The sequence below is a fragment of the Eretmochelys imbricata genome, chromosome 2 (assembly GCF_965152235.1).
Source record: "Eretmochelys imbricata isolate rEreImb1 chromosome 2, rEreImb1.hap1, whole genome shotgun sequence".
NCBI classification, from domain to species: Eukaryota; Metazoa; Chordata; order Testudines; family Cheloniidae; genus Eretmochelys; species Eretmochelys imbricata.
In genome coordinates this window covers 258728924-258736223 of record NC_135573.1, presented here as the reverse complement: position 1 = coordinate 258736223, position 7300 = coordinate 258728924, and positions in this window count along the sequence as shown.

The following is a 7300-nucleotide window of genomic DNA, read 5'->3' as shown; positions in this document are numbered from 1 at the left end:
TCTGATCCTGTTACAATTGAGCCCTAGGCTCCCTTCCACTGTGAGACACAAGGAAGCAACCACAACAGCAGAGTGTGCACTGTGTCCTCTGTCCCAGGGGCTGGTCCACTGTAACAGCCTTCTACTGCTATCAACCAATGGAGTTACTCTTTAGCTCTAGTGGTAGAGATCTGCATTGTGATGCGGAAGGTTTGGGATTCAAAACTGAACCCATGGGGGAGTAAGGGTTATTTTATAAGAGGGACAGAAGAGTCAGAAAAGGAGCAGAAGAGGGAAAAGAACAGCTCGGTGGCATGCTCTCTGTTTCCTCACACTCCTCTGCGGTAACTCACAGCATCAGGTCTGCACAACTCAGGGCATTGGGGGACTATGTGGTTGGGCTGGGCTGCAGCTTCTCCAGCTGGCTTGCTCCCTTGCCTCTGTGTGCTGACCTGTGAAATTGACTAAAAACTGACATATAAAGAAAAGAGAAACTGGCTAGTACAAGCTGAGACAATAGTTCAGCACTCAGATACCACAGAAACGGGTGAAAGATGGACATGACAGAAATGGAAGTTTGGCTGGATAGATGGATAGAGAAAAGGAAAATGGAAACAATCCACATAAATATGCTTCCCCAACAATGAAGGCATAGAAAGGGGTTTCTGTAGGTGTCTGGCTGGCTAGATTCCTGTTGAAATGATTACTTTAATGCTGCTGAGATTTTACTGTATTTTCAGTGATGTGTGAGGGTGCCTAAAGCCTTAGATATACATCTTTTTATTATTTTAAATCTAAATAAATAAAATAATGAAAAGTTCAGTAGATGTTTAAATTTCACTCAGGTTTAATAGTCTAAGGGAACATGGGTAAGAACATTTGTTCTTTCTAAAATAAATCATTTTTGACAGTGACCTTTGAAGGGAGAGAGGACTTGCTAGAGCTCTTCAGACCAGAGACAAGGAACTTCCATTGAAATCAACATGGATTGTGTGCGTTATACTGCAAGACTACAGGATTGCGAATCCTGATTCCTGTGTGAAATGAAATAGGGCTTCCAGCATGTATTTGAATTAGAGAGGGACTGGATTGCACACAGCCATACAAAGTAAAATTTCATATTCAAAGGCACCATGTTTGAAAACATTGTAATTGATAGCCGCAGCGTCTACAAAGGAATGGTCAGCAACAGGAGCGACTGAAAGTGCTTGCTGCTTTCTAACCGGTGCCAGCTCTTATAGAAAATAAAAGTCACATTGGTGGTCTTAGAGTAACAGCCGTGTTAGTCTGTATACGCAAAAAGAAAAGGAGGACTTGTGGCACCTTAGAGACTAACAAATCTTTTTGAGCATAAGCTTTTGTGAGCTACACGAAAGCTTATGCTCAAATAAATTTGTTAGTCTCTAAAGGTGCCACAAGTCCTCCTTTTCTTTTTATTGGTGGTCTTGGCTCAGTTCCTGGAGGACAGATGTTCATGTCAGAAAACCGCTTGGAGAAGTAGCATTAATTGGCACTCATGATAGAAAGCTCAGCAGCGTGGTCAAAAACAAAATGGCCATGGGAAATGAAAAGTGCTCTCATTCCTTAAGATGATCCTTCTAGGTGGGGCTTTAGGCACTTTGGGCCAGATCCTCAGCTGGTGTAAATCAGCATAGTGCTTACACTAATTTACATCATCGGAAGATTTGGGACAGTGGGAGATGAGACTTGCAATGTAGTTGCCCTCGCAGTGCCTCCTCTGTGGACAGGGGATTTCAGTTTGCTGAGCATCAATCCAGCAGCTTTCTCAGGCACTAGCTTCATATTTAACATAGAGCTTAAGCAAACAAACCATGCCAGATCCTGAGATGTGTGTCCTCTTCTGGACACAGTTTCTGAAATATTAAGGAAGCTATCACTTGCCAGCTGGTGTAACTATGATAGTGTTGATCCTGGCAGCTGGCAACACAAAGTTGACCAAGGGTCTAGCAGGAGAAGGGAAGGAAAAACAATGCTGCTCGTCTTGCTTTCCTAACAAAAGATTTGTCAGTTTCTTGGCAATACCGTGACGTTTTCCCAAATTACTATATACTAATAAAAACACTTCAAATCCCAGCTATGCACTCATGATATCAAACAACACAGATAGCTTTTCTTAGCCTTATGTCTGAGCCAAGGCAAACTGTATCTCACAAATGTACCCAATGCTATACTTTTTGCCTGTGTGCAAAGCTCACTGCCTGAAGTCATTGGAAGACATCTGAAAGTAAGACATGTATGCAGGTGCTTGGTATGACTTTAGATGCCAGTTTTAGGCACCCAAATTGGAAAAATGTACCCAGTGTAAACAAAATATATAATGCAGTTATTAATAGGAGACAAGGCTTGCCCATCTGTAGGGAGGGGACAGGGGTGTTGGGCTAAAACCGTTTCCATCGGAAAATGCCGTTGGGATGAAACCAAAATGTTCTGCAAAGCTGTCTGGATTTTGACAATATTTAAAAACAAAATTGAAAAAAGTTCTGGTGCTTCATTTTCAAATCACTTTTCATGTTGAAATTTACTTGATAGTAAAATTTAAAAAAAAAATTATAAGGGTCGAAATCTAAATGAAACATTTCCAGTGACCCTGTGGTGGGGCAGATCCTGCCCCCCACATGCCAGTCAAGAAAGGGTTAAAGAACTCCTGTGGTCACTCTCAGCCCCATCCCATCCACACCCGTGTGGCTTGTCAGGCCCGAGGGTGGGCACTGGAGAGAGAGGAGCTCAGCCAGAGCTCTCAGACCGGGACACTGGGTTATTTGCTGAGAAACAGTATGAGACTATTGTACCCTCTAAGAAAGGAAGATGGATTGGTTTGTTTCTTTTGTTGCAAGCCCCAGGACTAACTCTTTGCCTTTAGTTGCACAGGATGGTAAGACAGGAGTGGAACAATTTTTATAGTGGGGGTGTTGAGAGTCATTGAACCAAACTGTAAACCCTGGATATCATGGAAACCACTTCAAGTCAGGGGGTGCTCAGCACCCCCCGCACCCTCAGTTCCAGCACCTATGAGGGTAAGAGCTGAGATGGGAAGCCGGAAAGACTGCTTCCCATCTTTGCATGAGGAGGATGCCTGGCCCACTGTGGACCTTGGAACTATATCCGTTTTTGTTTGGACTGGTTTACATCCCCCAGAAGGGGGTGGACTTACAAAAAGATACAGGTGGAGGGTTGCACTCCTTACTCCAGGACCAGACCAGAGGTCTGCCATCACCCATGGAATGGTGTATGAGGGAAGTGAGGTGCTGCCCACCTTCACCCCAAGGGGGCGACCTTGAGACATAACTTTCAACAGACCTGAATCTACATTTCTGAGGGGAATTGCATTTTGCCAAAAAATTGAAATTGTGGGGGTATGTCATGGTTTGGGATGATTTCCCCCCCCCCCCCACCGAAACCTTGAAATTTTCCACAGGTCAGAAAATCTATTACCCCACCGGGTCTAGTTGGGGTGTGGAGATGAGGAGAAAGAGATGATGCTTGTAGCAGCGTTTTGTCAGAGTACGGAAGTGCAGGATTCATTTCTTTACATTTTACAGGTCTGCTTCACCAGTGTGTTACCTTTGTGTTTTGCTGGTGTAACTGCACTGACTTAATGGTGTTACAGAGTGTAAAACGGGAACATCAGGGCCACGGGTGACACTGTAAAACTAAATGTAAGCTATGACTACTTGGTTAGGCACTCTCTCCCCCTCTAGTGGTGGATACCTCCACTGGAGCTTGAGCCTCGGTTAAAAGAGGTGAGTCTTTTAGCTCAGAGACACATGCATTAAGATCCAGGGTGTCCCAGGTTTGATCCCTGCTGCTGACAATCTAACCTCTGCCATCAGCATTGTAAGTGGTGGCCCAAAGTGAGCTGTCTCTGAAGCTTGGGAGGCTCTTTCCCTGGCCAGGGGGAGAATGTAAGCCATACCTAGTTAACGGGGACTCTGTCCCCCTCTAGTGGTAGGTAGGCCAGCTAGAGATTGATTAGCTTGCTACAGCCATGGTTAAAAGAGCTGAGTCCTTTAGCTTGGGCAGGGAAGGCTCATGTCTTAAGATCCAGAGGTACTAGATTTGATTCCCCCCTACTGACAGAAACCACCCAGGAGCGTTGGTATTATATAAATATTTGTCAAGCTGTTCCTCCTGCACTTACCTGCCAAGTACTGAGTCAAATGTCTGCGATTCCTTTGCTAAAGCGTAAGCATCCTACAGCTATGTGAAAACCGGAGGGTTATTTCATGTGTTTGCAGAGGTGTATGAGCGCATGAAGAGCTGAAGGCAAATCTTAAATGAGAGATGAAATATTCAAATATTTTGTTTTAAAAATATCAATTTGTAATTGCAATGTTGTCAGATCAAAGAGGCAACTAAAACTAATAAACGTAAAGAATGGCACATTGGCAGAAGGCTTAGAGAGTCAGTTTTTCTACATCTTGAACAAGTGCTTCTTAGAACAGCTGGAGCAGTGGTTCTCAACCTGGCATACGTGTACCCCTGGGGGTACACAGAGGTCTTCCAGGAGCTATGTCAACTCACCTAGATATTTCCCTAGTTTTACAACAGGCTACATAAAAAGCCTACTGAAGTCAGTGCGAACTAAAATTTCATACAGACAAAATGAAAAGTAGCCAATTTTCCAGTAACGGTGTTCTGTGACACTTTTGTATTTTTATATCTGATTTTGTAAGCAAGTGGTTTTTAAGTGAGGTGAAATTTGGGAGTACACAAGACAAATCAGACTCCTGCAAGGGGTACAGTAGTCCGGAAAGGTTGAGACCCATTGAGCTAGAGCGCACGTGAGGAAAGTCTAAGGTAACAGATCAATATTCTTGGATCGAGAAGTAACTGTTGCTGAGTCAGTGAGTAACTGAGACCACAATATAATTCTGTTCAGCATCCGCTAGGGAGGAATCCAACCAAAAATTAGCCTTGTGACACAACACTTTAGAAAGCAGGATTAAAAAAAAAAAAAAAAAAGATGAAGCTTGTCCAAAAAGGCCTGAAAGTCAAAAGAGAGAAAATCAAAATCCTCTGACTCAGCATGGAAGCTAGTTAAGCACAAACCAGCCACACACACCTTCAAACAAAAGAGGAATCAGGGAGGCAAAAATAAACCCACAAGTTCAAGCAGTTATTTGAGCCAAACAAGTATCCTTCCAAAAATGAAGCATGTGAAGCAAAGAGAAAAGGAGGAAGAGGTGGGTTGGGTGAATTGCTTGGCAAAACATAGGGGGCATGGCAGGGTGTAGTCTCAGGAGGGCTGTAGGACATGGTCTTCATACCTTCTCTACTCCTTAAGCACACGGTGCAGGAAATGCTACAATTCAGCCCTTTCTTTTTTTAAGTTTTGCAATTGACCTTTAAGGCATTTATTTCCTTAGAAACATATTTACTGACATTTTTGCCCTCAGGCTTTTTTAAAGCCCTCTAGTTCCACACTAGCACCCTTGTAAAATGAATATTATTTGAACAGATTATGTGTGTGATTGGAGAATGGGCATGGAACTTGGGAAGCAGCCTTAGAAACTGCAACCTGCAAAAACAGTGGCGTGGAAAGGGACCGATCCCAAGCCTGAGAATAATAAAATGGAATTTAAAGCAGGGTATAGAAGACATAGAACTTGATCTTTACAATACACATCTAGCCCATTATTATCAGGGTCTTTTCAGTGTTGCTGTGCTGAAACTGAGGCTAATGTAGCATCAGAAACACAATAGAAGTGTAATACACTCATTAGGGAAAGGAAGATCTTCCTGTCAACTAATTAAAGGGCCCAACTCTGATCCTACTGAGTCAAGGGCAAAAATGACACTGACTGGGCAGGATCCAGTCCAGGATCATATTTCTTCCTTCAGACAAAAGCTGTTGATGGTTCATTGAAATGACAGCTCCACTGATGAGGTGTCGAGGTGGCTTCAATTCCAATTCCAAACCAAATGCCTAGTTTGTTAGCATGATATAAGAATAATTTCACATATATCTTTAGATTTCAGCCTAAAACAAACTCCACACCTCGGGGTGCCCCTCCGGAGCCCTTGGTGTACACTTAGACCCACCATGTCATTAGGCGACACAGAGCAACAGTACATCTCCTTCCTCCCATCCTGCCACACCTCGTTCAGGAAAGCATCCCCAGGGAAAGACTTTAAGCACGTTTCATGTTAAACACGTGCTTAAGTCCCACTGAAGTAAACAGGAACTAAGCATGTGCTTAAAGAGACGACGATGCTTGCGTGCTTTCCTGAGTCGGGATGGACTGAGGAATGTGCTACAATCGCTTTCCTGAATCAGGATTTATGTCACCATTCAAGAGACCAGTCCAGGTTAACCGCACCCCCAAACAGTATTAATTAGACTTTCCACCAAGGCTCTGTGGAACCCTTCTTTAGGACGTGCCCATGAGCGCTAGCATGGCTGGCATGGCTCTGAAGTGGCACTGCCAGGGAGCCAGGAGAGGAGCCCAGTTTTGGACACAGAGCCACAGGCAGAGGGAGTTGTGTGAATCTCAGAGCATTGCCTAGTGCCGAGGCAGAACCCCGGGTCTATTCTATAAGACGACAATGTCCACAAGGGAAGGGTGGCAGGGAAACGCAGTGAATGGAGCCTTTTATAATACATAGTAACAATGCTTCTGCTTGTCTCTTAAATTCCACAGTCTTCACAGTTAGGAATCACTTCAAGCTACAGATGTTTCTTTAAGGGTAATCATTTTTTCTCTTCCTTTCCACTTAAAGTCACTGTTGAAGTGTAATTGCAAGTGCTGGCTTATTAATGGGGCTGAAAAAAAAAAACAACCCAGGGTGTCTGTCTATTGTCAGAGTGGGGAAATTATCCAGCGAGGCACAAGTTATTGAACATGACCCTCCATTATTTCTGGAAATCCTTATATTCATTATTAATAGGAGCCCTCAAGCTAGCTTTCCTTACCGGCCTTATTATTGTGTTCTTGGTTTTAAATGTCATTGTGTGCCTTTTCCATTGCACGCTCTCTCTCTGCACGGCAGAACTGTGCACCTCTCCTTCCCGGAACTGCCATTTTCAGACCTAGTCTCAGCAGCTTTGCCTGGTCAGGTAGGTGCCTTTGCAACAGGATTGAAACAGAGGAGGTGAAAGTAAGGATGGAAAATGTAGTTTCCTTTGTGCAACATTTCAGGCAGTGCAGGAGAGTTCTTACATAAGAAAATCAGAACGGCCATATTGTGTCAGACCAAAGGTCCATCTAGCCCAGTATCCTGTCTACTGACAGTGGCCAATGCCAGGTGCCCCAGAGGGAATGAATAGAACAGGTGATCACCAAGTGATCCATCCCCTGTT